This window comes from Engystomops pustulosus, chromosome 7 (assembly GCF_040894005.1).
Source record: "Engystomops pustulosus chromosome 7, aEngPut4.maternal, whole genome shotgun sequence".
Classification (NCBI taxonomy): Eukaryota; Metazoa; Chordata; class Amphibia; order Anura; family Leptodactylidae; genus Engystomops; species Engystomops pustulosus.
Window position 1 is genome coordinate 136,714,985 of NC_092417.1, and position 19,404 is coordinate 136,734,388.

At 53.2% G+C, this 19,404-nt stretch overlaps 3 non-coding genes across 3 annotated transcripts; all 3 read right to left on the reverse strand.

The window, feature by feature from the left end:
- Positions 1 to 12,166: 12,166 nt before the first annotated feature.
- TRNAD-GUC (transfer RNA aspartic acid (anticodon GUC)) lies at positions 12,167 to 12,238 on the reverse strand. Its single transcript has one exon. It is a non-coding gene; the product is annotated as a tRNA-Asp (tRNA).
- Positions 12,239 to 16,409: 4,171 nt separating this feature from the next.
- On the reverse strand, positions 16,410 to 16,481 carry TRNAD-GUC (transfer RNA aspartic acid (anticodon GUC)). Its single transcript has one exon. It is a non-coding gene; the product is annotated as a tRNA-Asp (tRNA).
- A 2,047-nt stretch (positions 16,482 to 18,528) lies between these two features.
- Positions 18,529 to 18,600, reverse strand: TRNAD-GUC (transfer RNA aspartic acid (anticodon GUC)). Its single transcript has one exon. It is a non-coding gene; the product is annotated as a tRNA-Asp (tRNA).
- Between the last annotated feature and the right edge of the window lie 804 nt (positions 18,601 to 19,404).

Genomic DNA, 19,404 nt, shown 5'->3' on the forward strand with positions numbered 1-19,404 from the left:
TCCCTCTGACCTAGAAAATGTCATAGAGTAGGTTTTGTGGGGAATTGCTCTGGTAGTTGACAGGTAGCAGTGCAGGAAGCAGTGACACACGCAGGTTTAAAAGTCCAACTTAAGTGTTTATTCACACTTGCAAAACAGAACACAAATTCAGCCTTGGCTTAGGCACATGCAAAAACATTATAAAAGTAATTCCTGCCCGGCTAGGCGCTGTCTAATACATTTGGCGGACCCTAGCTATCTGGGTACCAGGCTGCCTGGCACACGCTCTTGGCCAGCAGCAAGACAGGAGACCCTCAGTTACCTTTGCTGTGAGAATGCAATCTCGCTTTCACCTCTCCAGGTAGGGCCTCCCCTACTGCTTCTGGCCTGCAGACTAAATCAGACCCTAACGAGGCCTGTGACCTGCACCTGTGGGCTATACAAAAGCCCAGGACCGAAGCCCGGGTGGAGTAGGAGTCCCACTACCAGCCTACCCCTACTCCATAATAAGCAGGCCCAGTACGGACATTACAAATGTGTCTGTGTTAGCTAGGCCAACACAGACAAAACAGACTATTCCTGCTTATCATGTCTGCATTAACCCTTGGGTTACTGCAGACAAACCCAGGGCTTTTACCACCAGCATTTCATCTGCATGTAAGACAGATAGCGGTTTTCCCACACAACACCTCTCACTTTCTCACAGTTTTTAATTGAAATTTTCACCATCTGTGGGAGCCATTGTCAGCAGGCTGCGATGGCGGTTAGCAACTAGCAACCAATCAAATCAATGTTTCTATTTTGCAAGAGGTCATTCATATGAGCTCTGAGTTTTGGCAGGCTACTACAGGCAATGAGTATAAGACAGCTTATGTGTGAGGTAATATGTGATGTAATATGAGGAAGTATGTGAGATAATATGCAAGGTTATAAGTGAGGTAATATGAGAGAATATTTTCTCAATTCCCATGCTTATATCATCTGTGATACTCCAGTCATATCTAGAGCTGCAATCTATCTACAGTTATATCCTCTCAGATGACTGTAGTTCTCACTGTGACTTGAGTCTCAATCTGCCATTATGATTTTACTAAAGGGCAGCTTTTGTGTGAGCTAATATGTTTTCAATTGCAAACCTGTTTGTCTTGCATTGAAATGAAAAAATTAAAAATCAAAAGGCTCAAGGTATAAGGACTTGCAGATAAAGTACTTGTCACGGGCACCCCCGCAATCCATACCACGATCCATGCCTCTCTCCGCTGCCCCCGTCCCGCTCCTGTGCACTCACCCCTCCTGACTCCCGCTCCCGTCCGGACTAGGTCTCGCGCGCGGCCCTGCTCCCTAGGGCGCACGCGCGGCACTGTCTCAAGATTTAAAGGGCCAGCGCGCAGGTGATTGGCGCTGGTCATTTCCTGTCCTGTATTTAACCCTTTGTCTCCCATCATTCCCTGACGGATCTTTGTGTCTCATAGCCTTAGAGAAAGCTTCCAAGCGAGTATTCCTGTGTTCCTGCGTATTCCTGTATTCCTGTATTCCTGTGTGTTCCCGTTCCTGAGTCCTGTGTTGCCATGTTACCTGAGTTCCTCCGTGTTGCTGTGTGCCTGTGTTCCCGTTCCCACCTGCCTGGACCTCCTGTTGCTGACCCCGGACTTGGACCTGACGTTGCATCTCTGCCGCCTGCCCTAACCCTGTGCCTGGACCTGTCTACGAGATTGTCATCCGCTAAGGTACCTCGACCTCGGCTGCCACCGTGGGCTGGTCACGTCTGGGAACGACCTAGTGGTATCCTACTGCAGCAAGTCCAACCCGCTTTGCGGCGGGCTCTGGTGAATACCAGGTGCCGCTAGGCTCCGGTTCCGGGTGTTGGCTAGTTCCATCTCCCGCGGTGGTCCAGAGGATCCACTGATCCTAACAGTAAGATCCGGCCATGGATCCCGCCGAGGTTCCGCTTCCTACTCGTCCCAACTTTGCCACCATTGTGGTCCAGCAATCCCGGGAGATTTCCGCTCAGCGTGAACAGCTGGATCAAGTCACCACCATGCTGCAACAGCTGCTAGCCGCCCAGCAACAGCAACAGGCTCCTGTGTTCGCTCCCGCGACCCCAGCCGGTCCAGTCTGCCCTCCTGCCGCTGAACCCCGACTACGGCTCTCTATGCCCCGCAAGTTTGACGGAGATCCCAAGAACTGCCGGGGCTTTATAACTCAGTGCTCTCTGCAAATAGAGCTGATGCCTTCACAATTTGTCTCGGAGCGGTCTAAGGTGGCATTCTTCGTCAGTCTCCTCTCCGGGAAAGCCCTGGCCTGGGCTACCCCTCTTTGGGATAGAGGCGACCCAGTCACGTCTACTCTCACAGCTTTTTTGGCAGAGTTCCGGGCTGTGTTTGAGGAACCTGCACGGGCCTCTTCTGCCGAGACTGCTTTACTGAACCTGCGCCAAGGCAGCTCGTCTGTGGGAGATTATGCGGTTCAGTTCCGCACCCTGGCCTCTGAACTTGCCTGGAATGATGCAGCCCTCATCGCTACCTTTAAGAAGGGACTCTCTGCGCAGGTTAAGGACGCTCTGGCTGCTCGGGATCTGCCGTCAACTCTGAGTGGTCTTAACACACTGGCCACCGGATTGATGTTCGGTTCAAGGAACGCGCCGAGGAATTCCGCACCGAGCACCCTCAAGCCCGGGTAAGACGTTTTCCTCACCTGGCTCCTGCCTTTCAAAGACCTCTCCAGCCTTCACCTGAATTGTCTGCTGAGGAACCCATGCAGGTGGACAGAATCCGGCTCTCCCTGCAGGAGCGTTCAAGACGCCGACAGGAGAACCTCTGTCTGTACTGTGCCAGCCCAGAGCACTTCATTGGTTCCTGTCCTGTCCGTCCTCAACGTCCGGGAAATGCCAGCACCTAGGCTTCTTGGGAGAAGCGTCCCTAGGTGTAAGTACAGCTTCTCCACGTCTGACTCTTCCTGTGCTCCTCAGCGATGGCACCGGTACCCAGATCCAGGTTTCTGCCTCCCTGGACTCGGGCTCTACAGCGAACTTCGTGGATGCAGCCTTGGTCTCTCAGCATCACTTCCTGGTGGTTCGTCTCGAGAAGCCATTGTCTATTGCCTCGGTCAATGGTCAGATTCTCTCCGTGCCCATCTGGTTTCGCACGGAACCCCTGCTTCTGCAAGTTGGTGCCCTACATCAAGAGAGACTTTCTTTTTTTGTGCTGCCCCAAAGCACATCTGCTCTACTGCTGGGTCTCCCCTGGTTGCAGCTTCATGCCCCTGTACTGGACTGGTCCTCCGGGCAAATCCTCCGTTGGGGACCGAACTGTGCTTCACGTTGTATGCAGATTCCCCGTCCGCTACCTGTGAGGACTTCGACTCTGGCTCCCAAGTCTCTGGAGGGTCTGCCAGCTTGTTATCGGGACTTTTTGGATGTTTTCTCCAAGAAGCAGGCGGAGATTCTACCACCACATCGTCCCTATGATTGCCCTGTGGATCTTCTTTCTGCCGCCACTCCTCCCAGAGGTCGTGTCTATCCTCTTTCGGTACCTGAGTCTATAGCCATGTCCGACTACATCAAGGAGAATCTGCAGAGGGGTCCTCCTCTCCGGCTGGCGCAGGTTTCTTCTTCGTTACCAAGAAGGACGGCTCCCTACGTCCCTGTATAGATTATCGTGGGCTGAATAAGATCACGGTAAAAAACTGTTACCCCCTGCCGTTGATTACAGAACTCTTTGATCGCCTACGTGGTTCCAAGGTGTTCTCCAAGCTGGACCTCCGTGGTGCTTACAATCTCATCCGGATCCGCAAAGGTGACGAGTGGAAGACGGCGTTTAACACCCGTGATGGGCATTTTGAGTATCTAGTAATGCCCTTTGGACTGTGTAATGCCCCTGCTGTTTTTCAGGAGTTTGTGAACGACATTTTTCGGGACCTTCTTTATACATGTGTCGTGGTTTACCTCAATGACATCTTGGTGTACTCTCCAGACCTTGAGTCCCACCAGGCACACGTACGACAAGTTCTAGGTCGACTTCGTGCCAATCACCTCTATGCCAAGTTAGAAAAATGCCTGTTTCACCAGCACTGCCTTTTCTCGGTTACATAATTTCCGACAGAGGCCTCCAGATGGACCCCGCGAAGCTGTCTGCAGTTCTTCAGTGGCCACGTCCAGAGGGCCTCCGAGCCATACAGAGGTTCCTGGGGTTTGCGAACTATTACCGGCAGTTTATTCCCCATTTCTCCACTCTGGTGTCTCCCATCATGGCGCTCACAAAGAAGGGTGCCAATCCACGTGCCTGGTCTCCAGCTGCTGAAATGGCCTTCTCCAAGTTAAAGTCTGCTTTTTCCTCGGCTCCCGTGCTCTTTAGGCCAGATACAGACAAACCCTTTCTTCTGGAGGTGGACGCATCCTCCATAGGAGCTGGAGCGGTGCTCACTCAGAAAGGGCCCAAGGGCCGAACTTTGACTTGCGGTTTCTTTTCCAAGACTTTTTCCCCAGCTGAGAGAAATTATTCCATTGGAGACAGAGAACTATTGGCCATCAAACTTGCTCTTGAAGAATGGCGGTATCTTCTGGAGGGAGCTCTCCATCCTGTTTGTGTGTACACTGACCACAAGAATCTTCTGTACCTCCAGACAGAATCCCAGGCAAGCCCGGTGGTCTTTGCTCTTCTCCCGCTTTGACCTGCTGATTCATTTTCGTCTGGCAGACAAGAATGTCAAGGCTGATGCTCTGTCCCGTTCTTCAGATGTTGTTGGAGATGAACCAGTTCCTCGGCACATAATTTCTCCTGATCAGCTTGTTGTTGCAGCTCCGGTGGACCTTCGGCAGCTACCTCCTGGCAAGACGTATGTTAGACCTGCTCTCAGGAAGAGGATTCTGTCTTGGGGACATTCTTCTCGTCTGGCTGGACACCCTGGGGTGCAACGTTCCGTGGCCCTCATCTCTCGCTATTACTGGTGGCCAGACCTGGTCAAAGATGTTCGGGAGTTTGTGGGATCCTGTTCCTCCTGTGCCCGCAATAAAGCCTCTCGTCTCAAACCGGCTGGACTGTTACTCCCGTTGCCGATGCCCAGTCGCCCGTGGTCTCACGTGGCTATGGACTTTGTTACCGATCTGCCTGTCTCCTCGGGCAATAATGTTACCTGGGTGGTGACGGACTGGTTTTCCAAAATGTCCCATTTTGTTCCCCTTCCAGGTCTTCCGTCTTCACCACAGCTTGCCAGTTTGTTCTTCAAACATATCTTCCGGCTGTGTGGCCTTCCGCTTCACATTGTGTCCTATTGAGGAGTCCAGTTTGTGTCAAAATTCTGGCGTTCTTTATGTAACCAGCTGCAGGTCATCCTTGACTTTTCTTCTGCTTACCACCCTCAGTCTAATGGTCAAGTAGAGAGGGTGAACCAGACTTTGGGCTGCTACTTGCGCCACTTCGTCTCAGCCCGTCAAGACAATTGGACTGACCTTCTACCTTGGGCTGAGTTCTCTTACAATTCACTGGACTCGGGATCTACTGGTTCGGCTCCGTTCTTTGTGGTCTATGGACGTATTCCTCGCCCACCTCTCCCGCTGTCTACTCCCTCTGTTGTCCCTGTGGTGGAGGATCTGGTGCAGGATCTCAAGGCTGTTTGGGACCAGACCCGCCAGTCCCTTCTACGAGCTACAGACCGTACCAAGACCCAGGCTGATAAAAGACGTCGAGCTCCTCCTGTCTTCTCTCCTGGTGACAAAGTATGGCTATCCTCCAGATACGTCTGGCTTAAGATACCCAGCTATAAACTTGGGCCCCGGTTCCTTGGCCCCTTTGAGGTAATCAAGCGCATTAATCAAGTGGCATACAAGCTCTGCCTTCCTCCATCTATGCGCATCCCGAACTCCTTCCATGTATCCCTCCTGAAGCCAGTCGTCTTGAACCGCTTCACCCAGCAATCCCCTCCTCAAGCTCCTGAGGCTGATTCTCTAGATGTATATGAAGTCAAGGAGGTTCTGGACATGAAGTTCGTAAGGGGTAAGCGGTTCTTCCTTGTAGATTGGAAGGGGTTCGGGCCTGAGGAGAGATGCTGGGAGCCTGAAGAGAATATTCTTGATCGGACTCTCCTCCAGAGGTTTCTTGGGACCAAGAAGAAGAGGGAAAGGCCAAAGGGGGGGGGGGGTACTGTCACGGGCACCCCCGCGATCCATACCACGGATCGCGGGTGCACCCGTGCCTCTCTCCGCTCCCCCGGTCCTGCTCCTGTGCACTCACCCGCTCCCGTCCGGACTAGGCCTCGCGCGCGGCCCTGCTCCCTAGGGCGCGCGCACTGTCTCAAGATTTAAAGGGCCAGCGCGCAGGTGATTGGCGCTGGTCATTTCCTGTCTTGTATTTAACCCTTTGTCTCCCATCATTCCCTGCCGGATCTTTGTGCCTCATAGCCTTAGAGAAAGCTTCCAAGCAAGTATTCCTGTGTTCCTGCGTATTCCTGTATTCCTGCGTTCCTGTGTGTTCCCGTTCCTGAGTCCTGTGTTGCCGTGTTACCAGAGTTCCTCCATGTTGCTGTGTGCCTGTGTTCCCGTTCCCACCTGCCTTGACCTCCTGTTGCTGACCCCGGACTTGGACCTGCCGTTGCATCTCTGCCGCCTGCCCTCACCCTGTGCCTGGACCTGTCTACGAGATTGTCATCCGCTAAGGTACCTCGACCTCGGCTGCCACCGTGGGCTGGTCACGCCTGGGAACGACCTAGTGGTATCCTGCCGCAGCAAGTCCAACCCGCTTTGCGGCGGGCTCTGGTGAATACCAGGTGCCGCTAGGCTCCGGTTCCGGGTGTTGGCTAGTTCCATCTCCCTTGGTGGTCCAGAGGATCCACTGATCCTAACAGTACTTCACATTACCTGGACAATTGTTTAGCTGTGTTGCATATTTGTTGTGTTAAATATAAAATTTGAAATACTTCTATTATATTTGGATTTTTTATAAAAAATATTTTTGTGTGCAAAATATTTTCTGTTACCCCAAAGTATTTTTTGATATACCTAAGAGCCAAAGGAAAGGTGGCAATGCCGAGTCATTCCTAGGGATGAGGCGGTGCTTTTATAGGTTAAAACCAACCTGCTACTGTTGGCACTACGTAAATGAGAAGCTGGTGAGCGTCCAAGCTTCTCTGTAGTAAAGGGAAAGCTGGACTTCCTTAGGTGGGACCACGTCCAAGAAGGAACTGTAGGGACACTCTTGGGAAAGAGCTCCGCACGAAAGCAAGACTTGGGCGAGAAAAAATGCAAAGTTCTCCCCGTCAGGGAATCAAACCCCGGTCAACCCGCGTGACAGGCGGGGATACTCACCACTATACTAATGAGGAACAAGCTGCTGGCAAGGGCCTGTCACGCTGCGGCCAAAGTCGAGCTGCTTGCGACCCCCAGCAAGGCCTCTTTCCATGCACCTCTGAAATCAAAGGGGGTTGAAAGCAAACAAACGGCGGCAGTTGATGGAAATGGCATTCAGCTGAATGAATGACTGACATCCTCCGACAAAGACGGGACCTCTTGGAAAGTATGACGGAAAGATCGGGCAGTCTCCGGGCAGATGCCATTGCTCTTGGGATCTCTAGGGGTTCGGCCGGTTGTGCACCTCCTCAGATCTTCTGCCACCCTGAAAACAGCTCCTAAAGAGGATATCTGGAGTCCTCTTATTAGCCAAGTGGTCTGAAGAAAATCTCAAGTCTGACCATTTCAGCACACTGTTTCTTTTGCGCCGAAGGAAAAGTGGCGGTGCCGAGTCATTCCTAGGGATGAGGCGGTGCTTTTATAGGTGAAACCAACCTGCTACTGTCGGCGCTACGTGAACGAGGAGCTGGCGAGCGGCCAAGCTTCTCGGTATCAAACGGAAAGCTCGACTTCCTGAGGTGGGACCATGTCCAATAAGGAACTGTGAGGACAGTCTTGGGAAAGAGCTCCGCACGAAAGCAAGACTCGGGCGAGAAAAAATGCAAAGCTCTCCCCGTCGGGGAATCGAACCCCGGTCTCCCGCGCGACAGGCGGGGATACTCACCACTATACTAACGAGGAACAAGCTGCTGGCAAGGGCCTGACGCGCTGCTGCCAAAGTCGAGCTGCTTGCGACCCCCCAGCAAGGCCTCTTTCCATGCACCTCTGAAATCAAAGGGGGTTGAAAGCAAACAAACGGCGGCAGTTGATGGAAATGGCATTCAGCTGAATGAATGACTGACATCCTCCGACAAAGACGGGACCTCTTGGAAAGTATGACGGAAAGATCGGGCAGTCTCCGGGCAGATGCCATTGCTCTTGGGATCTCTAGGGGTTCGGCCGGTTGTGCACCTCCTCAGATCTTCTGCCACCCTGAAAACAGCTCCTAAAGAGGATATCTGGAGTCCTCTTATTAGCCAAGTGGTCTGAAGAAAATCTCAAGTCTGACCATTTCAGCACACTGTTTCTTTTGCGCCGAAGGAAAAGTGGCGGTGCCGAGTCATTCCTAGGGATGAGGCGGTGCTTTTATAGGTGAAACCAACCTGCTACTGTCGGCGCTATGTGAACGAGGAGCTGGCGAGCGGCCAAGCTTCTCGGTATCAAACGGAAAGCTCGACTTCCTGAGGTGGGACCATGTCCAAGAAGGAACTGTGAGGACAGTCTTGGGAAAGAGCTCCGCACGAAGCAAGACTCGGGCGAGAAAAAATGCAAAGCTCTCCCCGTCGGGGAATCGAACCCCGGTCTCCCGCGTGACAGGCGTAGATTCTCACCACTATACTAACGAGGAACAAGCTGCTGGCAAGAGCCTGTCGCGCTGCTGCCAAAGACGAGCTGCTTGCGACCCCCCAGCAAGGCCTCTTTCCATGCACCTCTGAAATCAAAGGGGGTTGAAAGCAAACAAACGGCGGCAGTTGATGGAAATGGCATTCAGCTGGATGAATGACTGACATCCTCCGAAAAAGACGGGACCTCTTGGAAAGTATGACGGAAAGATCAGGCAGTCTCCGGGCAGATGCCATTGGTCTTGGGATCTCTAGGGGTTCGGCCGGTTGTGCACCTCCTCAGATCTTCTGCCACCCTGAAAACAGCTCCTAAAGAGGATATCTGGAGTACTCTTATTAGCCAAGTAGTCTGAAGAAAATCTCAAGTCTGACCATTTCAGCACACTGTTTCTTTTGCGCCGAAGGAAAAGTGGCGGTCCCGAGTCATTCCTAGGGATGAGGCGGTGCTTTTATAGGTGAAACCAACCTGCTACTGTCGGCGCTACGTGAACGAGGAGCTGGCGAGCGGCCAAGCTTCTCGGTATCAAACGGAAAGCTCGACTTCCTTAGGTGGGACCATGTCCAAGAAGGAACTGTGAGGACAGTCTTGGGAAAGAGCTCCGCACGAAAGCAAGACTCGGGCGAGAAAAAATGCAAAGCTCTCCCCGTCGGGGAATCGAACCCCGGTCTCCCGCGTGACAGGCGGGGATACTCACCACTATACTACAGGGAACAAGCTGCTGGCAAGGGCCTGTCGCGCTGCAGCAAAAGTCGAGCTTCTTGCGACCCCCCAGCAAGGCCTCTTTCCATGCACCTCTGAAATCAAAGGGGGTTGAAAGCAAACAAACGGCGGCAGTTGATGGAAATGGCATTCAGCTGAATGAATGACTGACATCCTCCGACAAAGACGGGACCTCTCGGAAAGTATGACGGAAAGATCGGGCAGTCTCTGGTCAGATGCCATTGCTCTTGGGATCGCTAGGGGTTCGGCCGGTTGTGCACCTCCTCAGATCTTCTGCCACCCTGAAAACAGCTCCTAAAGAGGATATCTGGAGTCCTCTTATTAGCCAAGTGGTCTGAAGAAAATCTCAAGTCTGACCATTTCAGCACACTGTTTCTTTTGCGCCGAAGGAAAAGTGGCGGTGCCGAGTCATTCCTATGGATGAGGCGGTGCTTTTATAGGTGAAACCAACCTGCTACTGTCGGCGCTACGTGAACGAGGAGCTGGCGAGCGGCCAAGCTTCTCGGTATCAAACGGAAAGCTCGACTTCCTGAGGTGGGACCATGTCCAAGAAGGAACTGTGAGGACAGTCTTGGGAAAGAGCTCCGCACGAAAGCAAGACTCGGGCGAGAAAAAATGCAAAGCTCTCCCCGTCGGGGAATCGAACCCCAGGCTCCCGCGTGACAGGCGGGGATACTCACCACTATACTAACGAGGAACAAGCTGCTGGCAAGGGCCTGTCGCGCTGCGGCCAAAGTCGAGCTGCTTGCGACCCCCCAGCAAGGCCTCTTTCCATGCACCTCTGAAATCAAAGGGGGTTGAAAGCAAACAAACGGCGGCAGTTGATGGAAATGGCATTCAGCTGGATGAATGACTGACATCCTCCGAAAAAGACGGGACCTCTTGGAAAGTATGACGGAAAGATCGGGCAGTCTCCGGGCAGATGCCATTGGTCTTGGGATCTCTAGGGGTTCGGCCGGTTGTGCACCTCCTCAGATCTTCTGCCACCCTGAAAACAGCTCCTAAAGAGGATATCTGGAGTCCTCTTATTAGCCAAGTAGTCTGAAGAAAATCTCAAGTCTGACCATTTCAGCACACTGTTTCTTTTGCGCCGAAGGAAAAGTGGCGGTGCCGAGTCATTCCTAGGGATGAGGCGGTGCTTTTATAGGTGAAACCAACCTGCTACTGTCGGCGCTACGTGAACGAGGAGCTGGCGAGCGGCCAAGCTTCTCGGTATCAAACGGAAAGCTCGACTTCCTTAGGTGGGACCATGTCCAAGAAGGAACTGTGAGGACAGTCTTGGGAAAGAGCTCCGCACGAAAGCAAGACTCGGGCGAGAAAAAATGCAAAGCTCTCCCCATCAGGGAATCGAACCCCGGTCTCCCGCGTGACAGGCGGGGATACTCACCACTATACTAACGAGGAACAAGCTGCTGGCAAGGGCCTGTCGCGCTGCGGCCAAAGTCGAGCTGCTTGCGACCCCCCAGCAAGGCCTCTTTCCATGCACCTCTGAAATCAAAGGGGGTTGAAAGCAAACAAACGGCAGCAGTTGATGGAAATGGCATTCAGCTGAATGAATGACTGACATCCTCCGACAAAGACGGGACCTCTTGGAAAGTATGACGGAAAGATCGGGCAGTCTCCGGGCAGATGCCATTGCTCTTGGGATCTCTAGGGGTTCGGCCGGTTGTGCACCTCCTCAGATCTTCTGCCACCCTGAAAACAGCTCCTAAAGAGGATATCTGGAGTCCTCTTATTAGCCAAGTGGTCTGAAGAAAATCTCAAGTCTGACCATTTCAGCACACTGTTTCTTTTGCGCCGAAGGAAAAGTGGCGGTGCCGAGTCATTCCTAGGGATGAGGCGGTGCTTTTATAGGTGAAACCAACCTGCTTCTGTCGGCGCTACGTGAACGAGGAGCTGGCGAGCGGCCAAGCTTCTCGGTATCAAACGGAAAGCTCGACTTCCTGAGGTGGGACCATGTCCAAGAAGGAACTGTGAGGACAGTCTTGGGAAAGAGCTCCGCACGAAAGCAAGACTCGGGCGAGAAAAAATGCAAAGCTCTCCCCGTCAGGGAATCGAACCCCAGGCTCCCGCGAGACAGGCGGGGATACTCACCACTATACTAACGAGAAACAAGCTGCTGGCAAGGGCCTGTCGCGCTGCGGCCAAAGTCGAGCTGCTTGCGACCCCCCAGCAAGGCCTCTTTCCATGCACCTCTGAAATCAAAGGGGGTTGAAAGCAAACAAACGGCAGCAGTTGATGGAAATGGCATTCAGCTGAATGAATGACTGACATCCTCCGACAAAGACGGGACCTCTTGGAAAGTATGACGGAAAGATCGGGCAGTCTCCGGGCAGATGCCATTGCTCTTGGATCTCTAGGGGTTCGGCCGGTTGTGCACCTCCTCAGATCTTCTGCCACCCTTAAAACAGCTCCTAAAGAGGATATCTGGAGTCCTCTTATTAGCCAAGTGGTCTGAAGAAAATCTCAAGTCTGACCATTTCAGCACACTGTTTCTTTTGCGCCGAAGGAAAAGTGCCGGTGCCGAGTCATTCCTAGGGATGAGGCGGTGCTTTTATAGGTGAAACCAACCTGCTACTGTCGGCGCTACGTGAACAAGGAGCTGGCGAGCGGCCAAGCTTCTCGGTATCAAACGGAAAGCTCGACTTCCTGAGGTGGGACCATGTCCAAGAAGGAGCTATGAGGACAGTCTTGGGAAAGAGCTACGCACGAAAGCAAGACTCTGGCGAGAAAAAATGCAAAGCTCTCCCCGTCGGGGAATCGAACCCCGGTCTCCCGCGTGACAGGCGGGGATACTCACCACTATACTAACGAGGAACAAGCTGCTGGCAAGGGCCTGTCGCGCTGCGGCCAAAGTCGAGCTGCTTGCGACCCCCCAGCAAGGCCTCTTTCCATGCACCTCTGAAATCAAAGGGGGTTGAAAGCAAACAAACGGCGGCAGTTGATGGAAATGGCATTCAGCTGAATGAATGACTGACATCCTCCGACAAAGACGGGACCTCTCGGAAAGTATGACGGAAAGATCGGGCAGTCTCTGGGCAGATGCCATTGCTCTTGGGATCTCTAGGGGTTCGGCCGGTTGTGCACCTCCTCAGATCTTCTGCCACCCTGAAAACAGCTCCAAAAGAGGATATCTGGAGTCCTCTTATTAGCCAAGTGGTCTGAAGAAAATCTCAAGTCGGACCATTTCAGCACACTGTTTCTTTTGCGCCTAAGGAAAAGTGGCGAAGCCGAGTCATTCCTATGGATGAGGCGGTGCTTTTATAGGTGAAACCAACCTGCTACTGTCGGCGCTACGTGAACGAGGAGCTGGCGAGCGGCCAAGCTTCTCGGTATCAAACGGAAAGCTCGACTTCCTGAGGTGGGACCATGTCCAAGAAGGAACTGTGAGGACAGTCTTGGGAAAGAGCTCCGCACGAAAGCAAGACTCGGGCGAGAAAAAATGCAAAGCTCTCCCCGTCGGGGAATCGAACCCCGGTCTCCCGCGTGACAGGCGGGGATAGTCACCACTATACTAACGAGGAACAAGCTGCTGGCAAGGGCCTGTCGCGCTGCGGCCAAAGTCGAGCTGCTTGCGACCCCCCAGCAAGGCCTCTTTCCATGCAGCTCTGAAATCAAAGGGGGTTGAAAGCAAACAAACGGCGGCAGTTGATGGAAATGGCATTCAGCTGAATGAATGACTGACATCCTCCGACAAAGACGGGACCTCTTGGAAAGTATGACGGAAAGATCGGGCAGTCTCCGGGCAGATGCCATTGCTCTTGGGATCTCTAGGGGTTCGGCCGGTTGTGCACCTCCTCAGATCTTCTGCCACCCTGAAAACAGCTCCTAAAGAGGATATCTGGAGTCCTCTTATTAGCCAAGTGGTCTGAAGAAAATCTCAAGTCTGACCATTTCAGCACACTGTTTCTTTTGCGCCGAAGGAAAAGTGGCGGTGCCGAGTCATTCCTATGGATGAGGCGGTGCTTTTATAGGTGAAACCAACCTGCTACTGTCGGCGCTACGTGAACGAGGAGCTGGCGAGCGGCCAAGCTTCTCGGTATCAAACGGAAAGCTCGACTTCCTGAGGTGGGATCATGTCCAAGAAGGAACTGTGAGGACAGTCTTGGGAAAGAGCTCCGCACGAAAGCAAGACTCGGGCGAGAAAAAATGCAAAGCTCTCCCCGTCGGGGAATCGAACCCCGGTCTCCCGCGTGACAGGCGGGGATACTCACCACTATACTAACAAGGAACAAGCTGCTGGCAAGGGCCTGTCGCGCTGCGGCCAAAGTCGAGCTGCTTGCGACCCCCCAGCAAGGCCTCTTTCCATGCACCTCTGAAATCAAAGGGGGTTGAAAGCAAACAAACGGCAGCAGTTGATGGAAATGGCATTCAGCTGAATGAATGACTGACATCCTCCGACAAAGACGGGACCTCTTGGAAAGTATGACGGAAAGATCGGGCAGTCTCCGGGCAGATGCCATTGCTCTTGGGATCTCTAGGGGTTCGGCCGGTTGTGCACCTCCTCAGATCTTCTGCCACCCTGAAAACAGCTCCTAAAGAGGATATCTGGAGTCCTCTTATTAGCCAAGTGGTCTGAAGAAAATCTCAAGTCTGACCATTTCAGCACACTGTTTCTTTTGCGCCGAAGGAAAAGTGGCGGTGCCGAGTCATTCCTAGGGATGAGGCGGTGCTTTTATAGGTGAAACCAACCTGCTACTGTCGGCGCTACGTGAACGAGGAGCTGGCGAGCGGCCAAGCTTCTCGGTATCAAACGGAAAGCTCGACTTCCTGAGGTGGGACCATGTCCAAGAAGGAACTGTGAGGACAGTCTTGGGAAAGAGCTCCGCACGAAAGCAAGACTCGGGCGAGAAAAAAATGCAAGGCTCTCCCCGTCGAGGAATCGAACCCCGGTCTCCTGCGTGACAGGCGGGGATACTCACCACTATACTAACGAGGAACAAGCTGCTGGCAAGGGCCTGTCGCGCTGCGGCCAAAGTCGAGCTGCTTGCGACCCCCCAGCAAGGCCTCTTTCCATGCACCTCTGAAATCAAAGGGGGTTGAAAGCAAACAAACGGCGGCAGTTGATGGAAATGGCATTCAGCTGGATGAATGACTGACATCCTCCGAAAAAGACGGGACCTCTTGGAAAGTATGACGGAAAGATCGGGCAGTCTCCGGGCAGATGCCATTGCTCTTGGGATCTCTAGGGGTTCGGCCGGTTGTGCACCTCCTCAGATCTTCTGCCACCCTGAAAACAGCTCCTAAAGAGGATATCTGGAGTCCTCTTATTAGCCAAGTGGTCTGAAGAAAATCTCAAGTCTGACCATTTCAGCACACTGTTTCTTTTGCGCCGAAGGAAAAGTGGCGGTGCCGAGTCATTCCTAGGGATGAGGCGGTGCTTTTATAGGTTAAACCAACCTGCTACTGTCGGCGCTACGTGAACGAGGAGCTGGCGAGCGGCCAAGCTTCTCGGTATCAAACGGAAAGCTCGACTTCCTTAGGTGGGACCATGTCCAAGAAGGAACTGTGAGGACAGTCTTGGGAAAGAGCTCCGCACGAAAGCAAGACTCTGGCGAGAAAAAATGCAAAGCTCTCCCCGTCGGGGAATCGAACCCCGGTCTCCCGCGTGACAGGCGTAGATTCTCACCATTATACTAACGAGGAACAAGCTGCTGGCAAGGGCCTGTCGCGCTGCGGCCAAAGTCGAGCTGCTTGCGACCCCCCAGCAAGGCCTCTTTCCATGTACCTCTGAAATCAAAGGGGGTTGAAAGCAAACAAACGGCGGCAGTTGATGGAAATGGCATTCAGCTGAATGAATGACTGACATCCTCCGACAAAGACGGGACCTCTCGGAAAGTATGACGGAAAGATCGGGCAGTCTCCGGGCAGATGCCATTGCTCTTGGGATCTCTAGGGGTTCGGCAGGTTGTGCACCTCCTCAGATCTTCTGCCACCCTGAAAACAGCTCCTAAAGAGGATATCTGGAGTCCTCTTATTAGCCAAGTGGTCTGAATAAAATCTCAAGTCTGACCATTTCAGCACACTGTTTCTTTTGCGCCGAAGGAAAAGTGGCGGTGCCGAGTCATTCCTAGGGATGAGGCGGTGCTTTTATAGGTGAAACCAACCTGCTACTGTCGGCGCTACGTGAACGAGGAGCTGGCGAGCGGCCAAGCTTCTCGGTATCAAACGGAAAGCTCGACTTCCTGAGGTGGGACCATGTCCAAGAAGGAACTGTGAGGACAGTCTTGGGAAAGAGCTCCGCACGAAAGCAAGACTCGGGCGAGAAAAAATGCAAAGCTCTCCCCGTCGGGGAATCGAACCCCGGTCTCCCGCATGACAGGCGGGGATACTCACCACTATACTAACGGGCAACAAGCTGCTGGCAACGGCCTGTCGCGCTGCAGCCAAAGTCGAGCTGCTTGCGACCCCCCAGCAAGGCCTCTTTCCATGCACCTCTGAAATCAAAGGGGGGTGGAAGCAAACAAACAGCGGCAGTTGATGGAAATGGCATTCAGCTGAATGAATGACTGACATCCTCCGACAAAGACGGGACCTCTCGGAAAGTATGACGGAAAGATCGGGCAGTCTCCGGGCAGATGCCATTGCTCTTGGGATCTCTAGGGGTTCGGCCGGTTGTGCACCTCCTCAGATCTTCTGCCACCCTGAAAACAGCTCCTAAAGAGGATATCTGGAGTCCTCTTATTAGCCAAGTGGTCTGAAGAAAATCTCAAGTCTGACCATTTCAGCACACTGTTTCTTTTGCGCCGAAGGAAAAGTGGCGGTGCCGAGTCATTCCTAGGGATGAGGCAGTGCTTTTATAGGTGAAACCAACCTGCTACTGTCGGCGCTACGTGAACGAGGAGCTGGCGAGCGGCCAAGCTTCTCGGTATCAAACGGAAAGCTCGACTTCCTGAGGTGGGACCATGTCCAAGAAGGAACTGTGAGGACAGTCTTGGGAAAGAGCTCCGCACGAAAGCAAGACTCGGGCGAGAAAAAATGCAAAGCTCTCCCCGTCGGGGAATCGAACCCCGGTCTCCCGCGTGACAGGCGGGGATACTCACCACTATACTAACGAGGAACAAGCTGCTGGCAAGGGCCTGTCGCGCTGCGGCAAAAGTCGAGCTGCTTGCGACCCCCCAGCAAGGCCTCTTTCCATGCACCTCTGAAATCAAAGGGGGTTGAAAGCAAACAAACGGCAGCAGTTGATGGAAATGGCATTCAGCTGAATGAATGACTGACATCCTCCGACAAAGACGGGACCTCTTGGAAAGTATGACGGAAAGATCGGGCAGTCTCCGGGCAGATGCCATTGCTCTTGGGATCTCTAGGGGTTCGGCCGGTTGTGCACCTCCTTAGATCTTCTGCCACCCTGAAAACAGCTCCTAAAGAGGATATCTGGAGTCCTCTTATTAGCCAAGTGGTCTGAAGAAAATCTCAAGTCTGACCATTTCAGCACACTGTTTCTTTTGCGCCGAAGGAAAAGTGGCGGTGCCGAGTCATTCCTAGGGATGAGGCAGTGCTTTTATAGGTGAAACCAACCTGCTACTGTCGGCGCTACGTGAACGAGGAGCTGGCGAGCGGCCAAGCTTCTCGGTATCAAACGGAAAGCTCGACTTCCTGAGGTGGGACCATGTCCAAGAAGGAACTGTGAGGACAGTCTTGGGAAAGAGCTCCGCACGAAAGCAAGACTCGGGCGAGAAAAAATGCAAAGCTCTCCCCGTCGGGGAATCGAACCCCGGTCTCCCGCGTGACAGGCAGGGATACTCACCACTATACTAACGAGGAACAAGCTGCTGGGAAGGGCCTGTCGCGCTGCGGCCAAAGTCGAGCTGCTTGCGACCCCCCAGCAAGGCCTCTTTCCATGCACCTCTGAAATCAAAGGGGGTTGAAAGCAAACAAACGGCAGCAGTTGATGGAAATGGCATTCAGCTGAATGAATGACTGACATCCTCCGACAAAGACGGGACCTCTTGGAAAGTATGACGGAAAGATCGGGCAGTCTCCGGGCAGATGGCATTGCTCTTGGATCTCTAGGGGTTCGGCCGGTTGTGCACCTCCTCAGATCTTCTGCCACCCTTAAAACAGCTCCTAAAGAGGATATCTGGAGTCCTCTTATTAGCCAAGTGGTCTGAAGAAAATCTCAAGTCTGACCATTTCAGCACACTGTTTCTTTTGCGCCGAAGGAAAAGTGGCGGTGCCGAGTCATTCCTAGGGATGAGGCGGTGCTTTTATAGGTGAAACCAACCTGCTTCTGTCGGCGCTACGTGAACGAGGAGCTGGCGAGCGGCCAAGCTTCTCGGTATCAAACGGAAAGCTCGACTTCCTGAGGTGGGACCATGTCCAAGAAGGAACTGTGAGGACAGTCTTGGGAAAGAGCTCCGCACGAAAGCAAGACTCGGGCGAGAAAAAATGCAAAGCTCTCCCCGTCGGGGAATCGAACCCCAGGCTCCCGCGAGACAGGCGGGGATACTCACCACTATACTAACGAGAAACAAGCTGCTGGCAAGGGCCTGTCGCGCTGCGGCCAAAGTCGAGCTGCTTGCGACCCCCCAGCAAGGCCTCTTTCCATGCACCTTTGAAATCAAAGGGGGTTGAAAGCAAACAAACGGCAGCAGTTGATGGAAATGGCATTCAGCTGAATGAATGACTGACATCCTCCGACAAAGACGGGACCTCTTGGAAAGTATGACGGAAAGATCGGGCAGTCTCCGGGCAGATGCCATTGCTCTTGGATCTCTAGGGGTTCGGCCGGTTGTGCACCTCCTCAGATCTTCTGCCACCCTTAAAACAGCTCCTAAAGAGGATATCTGGAGTCCTCTTATTAGCCAAGTGGTCTGAAGAAAATCTCAAGTCTGACCATTTCAGCACACTGTTTCTTTTGCGCCGAAGGAAAAGTGGCGGTGCCGAGTCATTCCTAGGGATGAGGCGGTGCTTTTATAGGTGAAACCAACCTGCTACTGTCGGCGCTACGTGAACGAGGAGCTGGCGAGCGGCCAAGCTTCTCGGTATCAAACGGAAAGCTCGACTTCCTGAGGTGGGACCATGTCCAAGAAGGAGCTGTGAGGACAGTCTTGGGAAAGAGCTCCGCACGAAAGCAAGACTCTGGCGAGAAAAAATGCAAAGCTCTCCCCGTCGGGGAATCGAACCCCGGTCTCCCGCGTGACAGGCGGGGATACTCACCACTATACTAACGAGGAACAAGCTGCTGGCAAGGGCCTGTCGCGCTGCGGCCAAAGTCGAGCTGCTTGCGACCCCCCAGCAAGGCCTCTTTCCATGCACCTCTGAAATCAAAGGGGGTTGAAAGCAAACAAACGGCGGCAGTTGATGGAAATGGCATTCAGCTGAATGAATGACTGACATCCTCCGACAAAGACGGGACCTCTCGGAAAGTATGACGAAAGATCGGGCAGTCTCTGGGCAGATGCCATTGCTCTTGGGATCTCTAGGGGTTCGGCCGGTTGTGCACCTCCTCAGATCTTCTGCCACCCTGAAAACAGCTCCAAAAGAGGATATCTGGAGTCCTCTTATTAGCCAAGTGGTCTGAAGAAAATCTCAAGTCTGACCATTTCAGCACACTGTTTCTTTTGCGCCTAAGGAAAAGTGGCGAAGCCGAGTCATTCCTATGGATGAGGCGGTGCTTTTATAGGTGAAACCAACCTGCTACTGTCGGCGCTACGTGAACGAGGAGCTGGCGAGCGGCCAAGCTTCTCGGTATCAAACGGAAAGCTCGACTTCCTGAGGTGGGACCATGTCCAAGAAGGAACTGTGAGGACAGTCTTGGGAAAGAGCTCCGCACGAAAGCAAGACTCGGGCGAGAAAAAATGCAAAGCTCTCCCCGTCGGGGAATCGAACCCCGGTCTCCCGCGTGACAGGCGGGGATAGTCACCACTATACTAACGAGGAACAAGCTGCTGGCAAGGGCCTGTCGCGCTGCGGCCAAAGTCGAGCTGCTTGCGACCCCCCAGCAAGGCCTCTTTCCATGCAGCTCTGAAATCAAAGGG